The following is a 15,619-nucleotide window of genomic DNA, read 5'->3' as shown; positions in this document are numbered from 1 at the left end:
TCATGAGGATTTCTGTTTTTATCTAGCACACTTGTGGCAATATTTTCCTAGAAAAGTTCAAGAAAAACATAAGCATAAAATGTTTCAAAGTAAAGTGCTTGAAGGCATCTAAAATGTGAAGGTGATATCTTCACTAAAACACTAAAATTCTGTGTAAGGTTATCCAACAGAGGGAAAAACAGCAGAGTCCTGACTCATTTTATATCAGATTTGTGGCGATAAAATAATTCATTTTGATGGAAAATGTCCAGTAAGGTGCCTGAAATGCCAGTGTACTGGTAAAAAAAATGGGTAAAGGACAGAGTGTAGTATTCAGTGCTTTAAATTAATGACCATCATCTTCTGTGATCAGCTCTTAAGTAGCCCTGAACTCAGAAATCTGACCAACATGCCGATTTCATGTGAGTTTCATACATTGTGCTAGCAGTGATGGCAGGACATGAAGGCATTTCTAATTTGCATATTCATGTAAATGAATGCATATTCATAAACTCTGGCATTTTTAATGAGGGTGAAGGTTTAAAATTGTTCTTGAGCCATTTTTAGTAGTTTCCTGGGCATTAAAACCCACAATAAACAATTTATTATTAACATAGATTATTTTAATGGTTTAAAATTAAATGTTAAGGAGCACTTTGAAATCCTAATGAATTAATAAACAAATGCAGTGTATGAAAAGGAAACAAGAGAGGAGAGGAGAGGAGAGGAGAGGAGAGGAGAGGAGAGGAGAGGAGAGGAGGGAAGGGAAGAGAAGAGAAGAGAAGAGAAGAGAAGAGAAGAGAAGAGAAGAGAAGAGAAGAGAAGAGAAGAGAAGAGAAGAGAAGAGAAGATTTCCCTGAAGGAAGAAAAACATAAAAAGTCAGAGAAAGTTGGATGAAAGAAAGAAAGAAAGAAAGAAAGAAAGAAAGAAAGAAAGAAAGAAAGAAAGAAAGAAAGAAAGAAAGAAAGTAAAAAAGAAAGAAAGAAAGACAGACAGAAAGAAAGATAGACAGACAGACAGACAGACAGAAAGAAAGAAAGAAAGAAAGAAAGAAAGAAAGAAAGAAAGAAAGAAAGAAAGAAAGATTTCTAAGAAGAAAAGCAGGAGTTGGACAAAAGTAAGAGAAGAGAAGAGAAGAGAAGAGAAGAGAAGAGAAGAGAAGAGAAGAGAAGAGAAGAGAGAGTTGGACAAAGAAAGAAAGAAAGAAAGAAAGAAAGAAAGAAAGAAAGAAAGAAAGAAAGAAAGAAAGAAAGAAAGAAAGAAAGAAAGAAAGATTGTGAGAGAAATGGAGCAGTGTGTATGTGTTTATGTGTGTGTGTGTTTGTATAGCAGCAGTAGTAATTGCCACGCTGTTGGCAGTGTGTGTAGAGAGCGTGATGGCTCGGCTGCACTGTGAGGCCGAGCGGCGGCCCCTGCTCTGCACCGGAGGCCAAACTCAACACTGAGCCTGTCAGCCACAGCGGCCTGCCTGCTCCTGCGGGTTGAGAGGAAGAGCAGCGCCTTTCCCTGACCTGCCCCGTGGCCACGGCCCTCACGCCCTGCCTGTCACACCCCACCGTATGTCACCTACCACACTGGCATCAATTACCATAAAATAAACACTCCTCCACGCCTCAGCGCAACGCCACGCAACCTGTGATACACCACGGACAGACGGGAGGGAATACTTCACTTTACAGCGACGTTTCAACTGTCTGACAGCTGCTCAGGGAACCGCATGAACATTCTCACAGTGAGTGGGGTTCAGTGAGAGCGAAGTGCAAAGCACAAGACCAGCTTTCTGTATTTCTCTCCAAAATCACAGCTTCCTCTCACAATGAGGGGGTTCTCATCAGCTGAACGTCGTCTACTTACTGCCCCTAGTGGACATCAGCAGCACGCATAGTTCAGTCTGGCAAAAGGGCCAAAATATTGTCCGTCACTTTGGTTTGGTTTGATTTATGTGCATCTTTATATTATTTAACTCTACAGTTATATCCTTTTTTGTATGAGATCTTTATCTCTACACTTCTGATGTACACAGGCACTATCACCAGCTTTATTTACATTTACTCGCTGACCACTTTATTAGGAACACATGTACATGTTCATGCATCAGTCAATAAAAAAAAAATAAAAAAAATCATGCAGATACAGGTCAGGAGCTTCACTTAATGTTCACATAAAACATCAGCATGAGGAAAACCAGATGGGCTGGTTTGAGCATTTCCTTAACGGCTAATCTCCTGGGAACAGTTCCTATACAGAAAGTTTTTACAGAATGGTGCAAAAAATAAAAAACATCCTGTGAGTGGCAGCTCCGTTAAGCCTTGTCGGGGGCAGAGGAAAATGGCCGAACAAGAAGGCCACTCTCTGTTTCTGTGATCAGGTTGCATTGCATTCAGCCAGGAACAGAAATGCGAGGCTACTGAGGAATGTTAAAGAAAAACATCAACCTGTTCATTTTCCAATGTTGTTATGCGTGAATTATCACAGGATAGCAGGCAATTCTTGGCTGACCGAGGAAAAAGTCACAAAGATCACATTTCCAACATTCTGATGTTTGATGTGGATGTTATCTGAAGCTCTTGACTTGTATCTGTATGATCTCATGCATTGTGCTGCTGCCACACGACTGCTTGATTGGATAATCACACGATTAAGCAGGAGTACATGTGTTTCTCTTACACTCACCAGGGAGTGTATATTTCACTTTGAAGAGTTTTTACCATTAATTTACCATGTGCAATATCACATTATGTGCAATAGTTCCCTAGCATTTTGAATACATTTTGTATATATAGAATATTTCTCTTGATATCTGAAGCAGTCTCTGGCAAAATAATTTTAGATAGAAAGTTCTATCTTATCTTATTGTCTTATCTTATCTGGAAAAGGGTAAAGTGGTAGCTTAGTTGAGGTGTTAGCCTACTGCTCAGAAGGTTGAATCCCAGGTTCTCCAAGCTGCCACTGCTGGGCCCCTGAGCAAGGCCCTTAATCCTCAATTGCTTATTTGTATAAAGTGAGATGTTAAAAAACAGTTGCTTTGGATAAGGGCATTTGCCAAATGCTGGAAATGTAAAGACCTGGATGTTATGCATTGCACTGCTACCACATGATTGGCTAATCAGATCATTGTGTGAACATACAGGCATTCCTATTAAACTGGCCCGTGAGTTATACTTCAGCTTTGCGCAAAACCAAATAAAAATCTTGCTCTTAAACGTGGCTCTTTTGCCATCTTTTCCGCCACGCTCCATGTTGACAGCTGACTTCTGATGCAAATCAGCATCACACTTCCACCTGGTTTCGAGCACTGCTTATCCCACACAAGAGCATGCTCGCCAACCCAAAACGGAGGACTTAAAAGAGGCAATTAAGCGATATCACAAACAGCTCGTTTAGCAGACCGCGGCACAGATGAATCAAAGGCTAAACAAACCCCACTGGGCCTTCGAGACAAAAACAAGCAAAAGAAAAAAAGAAGAGGCCGTTGCTGTGACATTTTGTTCCTCTCACCTCAACGCACGCCAGTCACAATGGACTGCTTTGTGCAGGTTCTGGGCTCTGATCACCATGGCGATGGCTCTGTGCCACCCGACTCGTCCCCTGGGGGGGCACGGCTGCATGTTGCCATCCAAAGCCGAGCCAGGAAATACGACGGGGGAAAAAAGATGCTCCTACAGGTGCCTGCCATGATGTAATCTCACCAACCTGCACAAGTCCCACAGGCTCGTCTCCAAAGCTTCCTCAACACTTTCCATCTGAGAGCCGGAAAAATAACAGCACCATAAACAAGAAGGGGGGGGTGTTCTGCATTTCACTTATAACCTCTGAAAGGGCAGAAAATAGAACAAATGGCCTATGCTGAAGGCTCCGAACATCTGTTTGGATGTAAATCATCTTTACAGTGACACACAGACACAGACACGGTACGACTACGAACCAGACAAAGGGCAGCTCCTTTTCGGAGATCTGCCTCGGTTGCGCATTTGTTTGCCGCGGTGCATAATTGTGTATTATTCTGATGCGGACTGATTAGAAATGCAGCGGCGTGTGCAGTACATCACTATACACTTCTCAAACGCTGGCTGCCTTAAAAACACTAAATCAGCCGAGCTTCTAAAATGCACAGACTAAGAAAAATAGGAATATAACACAGCGTATAAAGTGTAAGCTGACACGGCGTGAGAGTAATGTAGTGTGTGAGAGGAAAATAAACTTTTCTCAAGAGGGAAAAAAAAACAAAACAAAACAAAACAAAACAAAACACAACACACACAGAGACAAACATCGGTAATACAAATGTGCCACTGTAAATGATTTGTCACTGTATATGTGTCCACATGCTCGAAATCCTTCTCAACTAGTCAACCACCTCAGCGTGATAATTCACTAAACTCACTCGTAAGCTAAACACAGCTTTGCTCATGCAATCGCTTAATCTTCCCGCAATTGTAATAAATACCTGGCAGCCTAAACAACTGCACAAACGCCACTACCAAGTCACTGTTCACTCCAGCTCTGCTAACACGAACAGGCACACTCTTCTTGCTCCCTAGTGTATGCTTTATACTGCAACAGAAGAAAACAAAATAAGAAATCAGAAATAAATCTATTTCGAGGACTGGGGTTCTGAAATGCTCTTTTACTGATATTTTCCGGGTTGAGACTGCAGGTTGAAATTGGAGCGTGCGTTCAATATTTTACAGCCTGTTTAATTTTCTGTCACTACACGTTTACAGAAAGCTTCGCTTCATTACAGACGCCAGAGTTTCTGCAAATTCCCTGCGCCGGAGAACGGCGCATGTGCTCGTGTCCCTGCTAACCTTGGCCAGTGTTAGGATTACCTTGCATTTACACTCAGTGCTCCTTCTTTCCTTAAGACTTATTAAGAATGATAATGAGCTCGGAAAGGGGCAGCATGTCCCTTTCTCTGTCTTGTTAGCCTGGTCTCCTCTCCTCCCTCCCCTCGTCTCTCTCTCTCTCTCTCTCTCTCTCTGTCTGTCGCTCCCTCTATCAACCCCCCCTTTCTCTCTCTGTCTCTCTCTCTCGCTCTCATATTGAAAGAGCCTTGGACAAATTACCAAAATGGCCATTTTTATCTATGAAGTGAAGGCTTAAATCGATACTTATTTCATGCCTTCAAAATCAACCCTATATTACTGTTGTCGCCATGATTTGTTTATTTTGCTCAAGATTCCCCGGCGCTGCCTTTCGGTCAAGGGGAAGCGCTCGGGACGCAATTCACCTTGAACCTCAATTATATTGGATTTCTCCACTGGTTGATCAAGCATGCAAAGAGGACATTTCCCCTGCACTAAAATAAAAATAATAACGATGATTAAACAAACATGAGGCCCGGCGTGCTCCTACGTCAAGAGCAGTAGATTTTACACGACCCGCAATGGTGTGAATACAGATACCAAATCATTACATTGTGCAGTTTACAAAGTGGAGGTATGAAAAAGCAATTACACTACATCTCGACTTGTGTCAGGTATAGTGCGGAATTACGAGTGTGTATTTGCAGCGCCAGGGCCGAAGGTCAGATGAAAAGGACGGGAAAAAAAAAAAGATCACTTAAGCCGTGAAAGGCGACTGCCAGAGCGGAAAAAGATGTATATAATCTATATTGACAAGCTACAAAAGTATTATTTAATCTGTGACTCGATACAGATTTCATAAAACCGGACACGATACCCGAGATGTCAGACATTCTTACAGTATTATCTACTGTATAACAAAATCAGGTTCTTGTGTTAGACTCCCAAACTATCTTACAATGACAGATAAAACTCAGCTTAGGGAAGAAATTCAAAATCTTTTACAGAAAAAGGTTTAAAAACATTAACCATTTCAGCAATGCCAATGCAATTCCATCGCACGCTGTTAAAAGCTCAAGTGTCAAGAACATTTCCAAGTGTTTTCACCAGTCATGGGCAGATTCTGTGTGTTTATATAAGAAGTAAAGCGTGTTTTATAAAATATATTCACAGTTTGCTTCCAGATGTCATTTATAAGCAATCTCATAATTGACAGCAAGGCCCTGCATCCTCTTGATTCGGGTACAAAGGGAGGGAGAGGAGGAGAAGAGGGGAGGAAGTGTCACAGGAAGAAAATAAGTGACAGATGGGCATGACAGTGCTTCATCAACACGGAGACAGCTGAGCACCTGTACAAGTGCTCGGGCCAGTGTGAGATGGCTGGCTGTCCAGATGGAAGCACACCTTCAGACACGAGCCACATGCCGCTACATTCCACAGCCACACACCGCCACCACTGCGGCACAAACGCCACAAGTCACACACACTAATCAACTGTTACATACGGCCTGTCGATAATCGCCGAGCGAAAGGCAAAGCTCTGATTACTCACCGGCTGAATTGCACTAATAGACCTGAATTCTGTCCAAACACTTGTTTTAATCATAATGCCCGTGTAGAATTCTTGCTTGATGACTTCTGGGGTGGGGTGGGGGTTTGGGGGGGGTTGAACAGCCCCAGAGAATGCATGAGAACGACACACAAGCACAAACACACAGTGCTGTTTCTCTGTTTCACTTAGCAAAATGCAGACTTTTTTTTTTAAAAACAAATAAAATTAAATCTATTGCTAATAATGTGCAAAAGTCATTTAAGGGAAAACAATTTTCAAAATAATGATTTATCCATGATTGAAAATATGATTTGTCTTTACCTTCACCTTGATACCACAGGCATTTTAAATATGAGATGGCTTTCCCCGAATGATTGGTTTAACTGAAGGCACAGAGAGAGAGAGAGAGAGAGAGAGAGGGAGAGAGGGAGAGAGGGAGAGAGGGAGAGAGAGAGTAATTAATTACTTATGTGAGCCATTGCATGAGAAAGACAATAAACCTGCCTGGTCGCCATGGATATGACATATTTGCTCTGAAAACAACACAATAATTAGCAAAGAAGGAAGATCCGGCGAGAATAAGCACACCCCAGGGTTTAAAGAGCCCGTGATCTTTTCTGACTCTTTGTTGTCTTCAACTTGTGGCAAATTTTGCACACAATAAAACATACAGACTGCTCATATTTACCAACCACATGTGGTATAAATATTAGTTATATATTTAAAGGGTTATATAAGGTTATGAGAACACACGGTGTGGAAAACAGACTTTATTTGTGGTCGTTGTCAGCAAATAAAAAGAAAATAATAATTTTTTTTTTGTTTGTTTTTTTTGTTTTTATTTAAATGCAGATTCTCTTCTCTCGGTCGGAGCACATGAGGAGTAAATGCACAGAAGCAAATAAATAAATAAATAAATAAAAGATAAATAAATAAAATGAATAACGACAGACGAGTAGTGAATAAGTAAATGCCGTGCAGCAAATTTAACAATAATGAGCAGTAAATAAATAAATGCGTTATAGTCACCAAACAAACAAATAAATATGAATTTGCAGTAAATAAATAAATTCATTACAGCAAATAAATAAATAAATGACAACAAATAACGTTAGATAAGTGACATGTGGAGGCCATCTTTCATGCATGTATCTAATCAGTCATCAAAGCCTCATATTAGTGCGTCATTTGCTTTATTATAGACATTATATACGTGTGTGTGTGTGTGTGTGTGTGTGTGTGTCATATACTGTAAGTAAACTGTAAGCTAATGTTATATAAGTCTATCTAAAAGCAGCAGAAGTAAGAGCTTCTGCTCTTTATTTATGAAGTGTTAAAGCTGAACATTACAAGCAAGGCTATTTTCCGATGAGGAGAAATTAGATTTCATCCTACTACTGTACTGTAAAGTGTGTATGTGTGTGTGTGTGTGTGTGTAAACAGCTTAGCAGGCTAACTTTAGTAACCTCAGCGGGAGTACTAGGATATTCGGACAGTGTGTGTGTGTGTGTGTGTGTGTAGTCCTGCGCGGTTTGAGACGGAGCCCGCGCACTCTGTATCCGCCTGCACGCGCACACACGCCATACTCGACCGGAACCGAATGTAAAGTAAGAAAGAAAATAAACAAAAGTGTGTATTACTCTCATTCAGCTCAGAATGTGTCAGGTTTGTTAAAGGGCGCTAATATCGCGAGTATATAAACACGGTTCATCCTAAACAACTGTCGCAAAGTGTCACGAGCCCTCAGCTGTCAGGCAGCGCGCGCAGGGAGACCTGAACACTTCCAATGCTGCTTATTCAAGTCGAAGTCTGTCTCGCGCTGACACCTCAACAACAACAACAACGTACAGCTACTATAGGCTGTATAACGCAATCATTTTTATAGAGACTACAATCTATGCACACTTTTTGCAGTAACTGAGTGAGAGTGAGAGTGCGTGAGAATTGCATAATACAGAATTACACCTTTCTGTTGCATGCAAAACTTCTTTTCCCACTCACTTTCACTTCGCGCTGCATCACCTGCTGTTCCGCGAAACGAGCAGGTAAAGTCTGAAACTCTCGTAATCAAGTTCAGGAATGATAACAAGGCTATAAAACATCCTGCCAATAACCTAACACCGCGACTGTTTTTTTTTTGTTGTTGTTGTTGTTGTTTGTTTTTTTGCCTATTATTATTTTAATAAAAGAAACACGTATACCACTATAGGCTAAACGCTGAAAAGTGCAGAACGGCTTTAATACAGTGTACAAGTTTTACACGGCACGTGCTTTAGCGCGCGCAGTATTTCCCAGAACTTAGTTGAACGAAAGCGTATAGGCTTCCTATCCATGAATAAAAAATGCACCATCGTAATGAGTGCCCATAATGAGAAAATGTGTTTTAACGGAGTGCACGGCTTTAACGTCCAGCTCCCCAAAAGCCGACAGGTTCAGAGTGACTTCTGTATATATATATATATATATGTGTGTGTGTGTGTGTGTGTGTGCGTGCGGCTTACGAGCGCCGGTCTCCGTGTGAATGTGCAAACACATTAAAGCGCAATAATCAATAATAACTAAATAACATGATGTCCATCTCGTGCACTGAAGCAGACGAACATCTAGTGATATTATTAAAGTTTGCAGATCTCGACCACTTTTTTTTTTATTTTTAGCGAGATGAAAAAGAAGAAGCATGAGAAGAAGAAGTGATCAGAACAGTTAGTCGATGGTCGGAAATAAAAGTCTTACCTGTGGACAACACTTCGCTCGGGCTTTCCTTGACTTTCCAACTTAGGAGAAATGTTGTGGGGGGGAAAAAAAGAGGTGGACGCCAAGGGAGCATGCGTGATCAAAGTTGCTTCATTTTTTTTTTCTTGTGTTGTGTTATTATAGCATTTTCCTATTTCTAGCAGAGGGCGAGCGGGCCGGAAGATGTGCCCTGGAGAGAGAAACTGGGAAGCGGAGTCATTAATTGAATTTCACAGCGAGCGGCTGCGAGGCGGAAAAGCCGGAGCGGATTCATCTGCACTGACCCGGGGCCTTAACCTGCACGCAGAGGGTGTGTCCCAAACCTCAGTATTTGATCACGGGCGTGTCTTATAACAAGTAACGGTAACTTAAAGTATGTCTTAACTCAAAGATATATTTTCTATATAGGCTGATTACCATTACATACCACATCACTCAAATTCTCACATCTGATTTATCCAAAAGTTGTTGATTCATTTTTCTTATACTACAGGCTGGTCCAATGATCAATTCCGATTGGTCATAAGGTGTGCATTATTTTATTTATTTTTTTATCTAAAAGCACGACTTACTTCCAGCTCCATCAGGAACCACGGGTTAATATTAATGCACTTGTTTAATATATTATTATTTATATAATAGCTGCTCGTTCATTCCATGAACACCTCCACATAAAGGCTAATGATAAATGTAATATAAAAAATTGTGTCGTTAAATTGCATAAAACTTCATTAATCCATAATTGAGATTTTTTTTACAATTTTTGAAAAATTGTCACTAAGTTTTCCAGCACAGGAAAGTTTACAGGACAGTGGAGTTTATACTTTTTGGTTTCTAAGTAAAATGACAGTTTGAGAGAGAGAGAGAGAGAGAGAGAGAGAGAGAGAGAGAGAGAGAGAGAGAGAGAGAATATGACCGTTCAATGCAGCTATAACTTTATATTAGTGATAACAGGAACTAACTTGACATGTCATTAAATCTGACCATTTCCCATTAAAAAGCTTGACTTGCAATTCATTAATATATTAAAACAATTGCTGTGGTGTAAATGAAATATTATTATACTCCAGACCATGCTGTTAAACGAAAATAATGCACTTCAGGGTGGTAGTGGCACCCCCACCACTGTGTATATTATGTTCATATAGAGGGCTTTCTGTTTTCTCAGTAACTTGACACACTTTTCATTAACATAGCAATAACATTAATAACACGACATTCATTTTTTTGCATGATTAACTTCAAAAGAGAGAGAAAAGTGAGGGCTGTTTATAATGGTTATAACATAGGTTATAACATGAACAAAGATGTTTCACAATTTAGTTGTAATTTGTAGATATTGCAAGATTTTGCAAGAACAAAATCTTGGGTGTTTAGCAAGCCTGTATTTTGATGCTGTCAAATAAAAAAATATCTAGCAAATCAAAACTCCAAACCGGTCTACCTGTGGAAAAATACAAGCTATTTTTCTATATTTTCTATAAAATGAGCTAATTTAATTAAGTTGTAATAAACTCAATTGCAACTGTTATTGATATGCTGACAGTTTTCACTGTGGTCAATAAAATGTCCCGAATTGAACAATTAAGCTGAATTATGAACTTGAGACAAAGAACGGAAATCCTACAATTTGCCAGTCCCATTTGTGAGAATTATTATCTAGCTGGGTATCTATGTGCGAGGAGGACATTTTCAGATTGCATAATCATGTGTATTTATAGATCCTGCACGTATATTCATAGGCATTTGTGATGAGGTTAAAGGTGTAATCATTTTAGTAGTTTATTTTGTTAATAAAATATATGGTTAATAAAACAATGGTTATACATTGTCACATTTATTCCAAATGACAAAAAAAGGGCTTTTTTAGGAGAACATTCACAAAAAGAAAACAGAAAAATAGCTATTAGCTATTCAGCATATAGGCTGTTTTTCTAGTTTTTAAAAATACAATCTATTAAACATGTCATTTTTTTCACAGAATCTAAAAACTAAATAATACCGAGTCAAAATAACTGCATGTGAAAAGCTGTATGTGAAAAACAGCCTTTTTTGTTAGCAACTGGTGTGTATGGCATTGCTGGTTTCAAAGATCAGAAGCTTGGGTCTGGGTTAGTGGATTTAAAACTAAAATGAAAAACCTTTTGGCATTTGATCCGTCAAAACATTTAGTATTAACTAGCATAAAATGACCTTGTAAATCAGTCAATAAGTATTGGCTTACCAATGTAATGGAATCTGACTAAAACCAAACTGAATGCCACAGGAAGTGGAAAGTAAACTGAAAATAGAAACTGCATTAAGAACACAATACTGTGAGAATCACAACTGTAAGTGGGTGATGACAGAGTACAACATATCACAGTACTTGACATTTGCACAGAACATCGCACATACTTCACAAGCAACACTTGCATACATACATGAATACACACACATATATACATTTATTCTGCTCATCTTCAGTAACCCTTGGATCCTGAGCCTATTCTGGGAATAATGAGCTCAAGGTGGGAATAAAAACCTGATGAGATACCAGGCAATCACAGGTCACCATTCACACACACACATACACATTCAAACCTTGGGACACTTTCTCATAGCCAGTCCACCTACTGGCATGTTGGGAGGAAACCAGAGATCCTGAAGAAGACCCACACTGGTAAAACATGTGTAACTCCGAACAGTCAGGATCGAGGACCCCGGAGCTGTGAGGAGGCAATGCTATCCACTTCATGCTATTGTTGTCATACGCTGTCTTTACTCTATTGTTCCTGCTCTTGACACAGTTGTGGCTAAGGTGGTCTTGTTCCCGGACATTAGTAACTACAGGAACTAATAGGAACAATAAACATACTGTTATTAGACTGAGGAATATGGATCTATAAGGATGTATCACTGTGTGACTGTAAATAATACTTTTTTTTTGTTTTAAAAATGTCCAATATAATTCATCACATCATTAAAAAATCACCGTCTCCTAACATTCGTATGTATGCTAACAAATCCAATCATTTCTGAAGGTTGTTGTGTATACTTTATTTGTCTGCTTTTACATATGACCATCCATGAAACAGGAAGGGGGAAGTAGCAGATTGCAGTGATCATTGCTCCCTCTGACCTTCAGCACACAGCAGTACAATGCTCGGAATTCACGAATACTTTTTACGACATTCATGTTCCCTCACAAATGTGCAGATACTGATAAAGAACACCTTTACCACAGTTTAATAAACTGCTTATAGCGTTAATTACAGGTAATAATATTGCCCTACTTTCCATTTCCTCGTTTAGAATCACTTTAAAGGAATACTCCAGAGTTTTTCAACCTAAACCTAATCTACAGCGTGTATATGTGTGTGAGTATCACAGATATGTTTCTCTTGGACTGAGAAAAGAACTCAAAATGACCTTATAATGGAAGTCTAGGGGCAGGTGTCGGGGCAGTTTGTCTGACTGAAGGAAATGCATTTTCTTCGTGTTATTGTTCTTCGTAAAGTGAGCGCTAAATATGTAGAACCCATTCATTCAGAGATGGCTTTATTTTTCTCGGTGAGTCTAGTCCTGATTGCATACCAGCATAAGCAATAATATTTGACTGTACTGCTCAGGTGTTTAGAAACTGCTTCGATAAATATTTTCTCTCATGTCTCATACTTCAGCCAAGTTTACACTGTACAAATATTGAACCGAATTTCTTGCAACAGACAAAAATACCACAAATCATACCTACGCATAAGTTTGCTCTGGGTTCGGCGATTTTGCAATCATAGAAATTAACGCAAATTCAAGCAAATTATGTGATGATTAATATTTCTGCAGGTTTGGGCCAAGACACACTGGGTGGTGTCATCGACAATGAGCACACCTATCACGGAACGTAATAACACGTGTCTTCAATGGAAGGAGATTGAAAGAAGAATCTTGTGATTCTTGAAGCACAAAAATCCGCAAAAGCTGCATAGCAAATTTCGAAAATGCACTTTTGCCCACAACAATCTCTAAATCCTGCTAATAAAAGAAATTTTTTGCTCACTGAATGCCAAAGACAGCTGACAACAATTATCATTTTCTTTTACTTAAAGTGTGACGTTGCTGCCACAACACTCGTCTAAAAGCCTCCAATAGGGCGACAGCACAGAATTACACGAAACTCAAAACACAAAATGACATGTTTATGTTCGAGCAAGCCAGAAATCTTCATTACATCAAGCTCATTTTGAATAATGAGCATTCTCATCCTCCCGCCTACAATGTGACAAGTAAGACGCTTTACAAAACCGCTATATGACACATGTAATGCGTGTGAAGAGAATAGAAAGCACATTTCTGATTTTATCCAGCGTAAATGTGTTACACAGCATGAGCTGTAGCTGGGAAGTAAATAACAGAGAAAATAGGGGGGAGATTTTCAAAATCTACCATTTGGCTCCATTTTAAAGTAAATTTTGTAAAGTTCCTTCTAAAAGTATGCTTCTGCCTGAGCATCAGTATCTCTGAGACTCCCAAGTGACCACTGATAACGTGTTTTAAACCTGAACCTCCCCTGATTTAATTCCGTAGTCTTGTTAACTATTGACAAACAGATTATTGCCAATTAGCAGTTTTCTGATGTGTCCTGCTCTACATAATAAGGAATTTGAGGTGATCGATTGCCCAGTCAACTAAAGAGTTAGGTCTCTGATCTCTCTGTCATCCAGGGGCAACATTTTATAAGCATTTTATCAAGTCACTGCTTATGTCTTTGAAAGAGAGCTAATGACAAAGTAGCACAAAAGAACACTGATAATAATATTGTTCGAATAAAATGAATCTACCATGCTGAGAAAATACCTGAGGTAAAAAAAATTTTAAAAAATCCTGTAAACAGTTTGAGGAGTGAATAGATTTGTGTCAAATTCACACTATGGGGGAAAAGAAAAAAAAAAAAAAAACTCATTATTTCAAGACCAGTATTATGGCATTATAACAATTTGGAAATAAATTGCCTTTAAACCTTTTTCCACATATCAGTGACCTTTTACACTTTTGGCTATTAATGCTGAATAGAATAATATTTCAAATCTGCGAGTTGATAAATATTACAAGACATGTTCATAGTTCAAATCCCCATCCTATTATTGCCAATGGGATACTGTTACAAATCGTACATATTTAATGTAGAGAAAGCCCACCATGTTCAGTAGAAGTGCTCATGTTCTGCGGTTTAAACTGTTTGGTTCAACACTTTTAAATAGTCGGTTTTAGCATCATGTCACAAGAAAGTGCTTCCCCGAGGTAATATAAGAAATCTGCCAGCAGCCAGCATACACACAGGAAGCCGAGGAAGGTGTTGATAGTAAACTGTTGGGTTTTGTTTTTTCTCAGTAAGTTTCTGTCATATAAACACATTTGATAAATGTTAATAAAGTGCAGTATCTGGGTGCTTGAAATGCATCGACGTAGGTCTGCAGGCAAAAGACGGAATGAAGACGTTGAACTCTGATTATGCCACTGATTCTGCATACCCATCAGTCAATTCCCCTGATGTTGCAATACGGTGATACAGAATAATAATGTAGTAAGAAAGGCCGAAAAATCAATACATTATTCTGCAGATCACTTGATTCAGTAATGACCAGCACAATTATTGCCGTCCATTGATTCATTAGGGCCACTCTCAAGGGCAGACCCAACAAACCCCCGAGCCTACTGCTTCCTCCAGCAGTGCCATCTCTAATTATGAAACATTAAAGGCTAATAACAAGGTAGCACAAGGTTAGAAGAGCCATACTGCTAAGCTGGACCATTTAGAGCAATTATTTTCCCTTTTTTGTTCATCTGGTCAGTTCTTGATCTTAAGCCATGCCTTTTATAGCGGTATTATCATGAGCAGAATATTAGAAACACTTCAGGGCTCATTTGAGCCTTTTACAGCAGAAAGAAGTATCTGTGGGGCAGCCTGAAAGACTGGAGTGCATGTATTTGAACTAAGAGATAATTCCAATAAATGCACTAAAGACACCAGATCTTCTAGAGGTGACAAATAGAAATTGGCAAAACTGACGGAGAACACCTTTGACATTCACATTGACTAAGTGATAAAGCACTGTCCATATGGCAGTGCTGATGCGTAAGCAATTTTGACATAAAGACACCTGCCCCGTATGTAGGCAGAAAACCCTGACGCCGGATTTACTGGATATTAACACCTCTAACCAGCTGAGCAGAGACATTTTGACCCTTCGGTATCTAAGCAGTGTGCATCCAGTGCCCCAAGTGAAAAAGCTTACAAAGTCATTGGAAAGAACAACAGTCCTCAGAGTTACAGAGTTTATCCATCATCCTCATTTATAAAAGATGCAAAATCAGCGTCGACTTCAATACTTTCAGCAGTAACGTTGCGCCAAATGAACTATTTGTCTATTCACTTGCTGTGTGAACAGGAAAGTACGGCATACTAAAGTGAACAAAAAAAAAAAAAAAAACACACATTGTCCTCAATGTTAATACCAGCATGGAGCCAAAGAACCTTAAGGAGAGCTTAATGAAGGTCGACGGTGATACTCA

The 15,619-nt window shown here is 39.4% G+C and overlaps 1 long non-coding RNA gene across 1 annotated transcript in view; it reads right to left on the bottom strand.

The window, feature by feature from the left end:
- LOC131365724 (uncharacterized) overlaps positions 1-9,284 on the bottom strand; it is an 86,358-nt gene extending 77,074 nt beyond the window's left edge. Inside the window, exons 1-2 of the long non-coding RNA XR_009206738.1 lie at positions 9,071-9,284; positions 6,659-6,720 (exon numbers count right to left, since the gene is read on the bottom strand). This is a non-coding gene — a long non-coding RNA (uncharacterized LOC131365724). The remainder of the gene's footprint in view (positions 1-6,658; positions 6,721-9,070) is intronic.
- Between the last annotated feature and the right edge of the window lie 6,335 nt (positions 9,285-15,619).

Source organism: Hemibagrus wyckioides, linkage group LG15, assembly GCF_019097595.1.
Source record: "Hemibagrus wyckioides isolate EC202008001 linkage group LG15, SWU_Hwy_1.0, whole genome shotgun sequence".
Lineage (NCBI taxonomy): Eukaryota > Metazoa > Chordata > Actinopteri > Siluriformes > Bagridae > Hemibagrus > Hemibagrus wyckioides.
The sequence above is the reverse complement of the archived record's forward strand: the minus strand, read 5'-3'. Positions and strand labels throughout refer to the sequence as shown.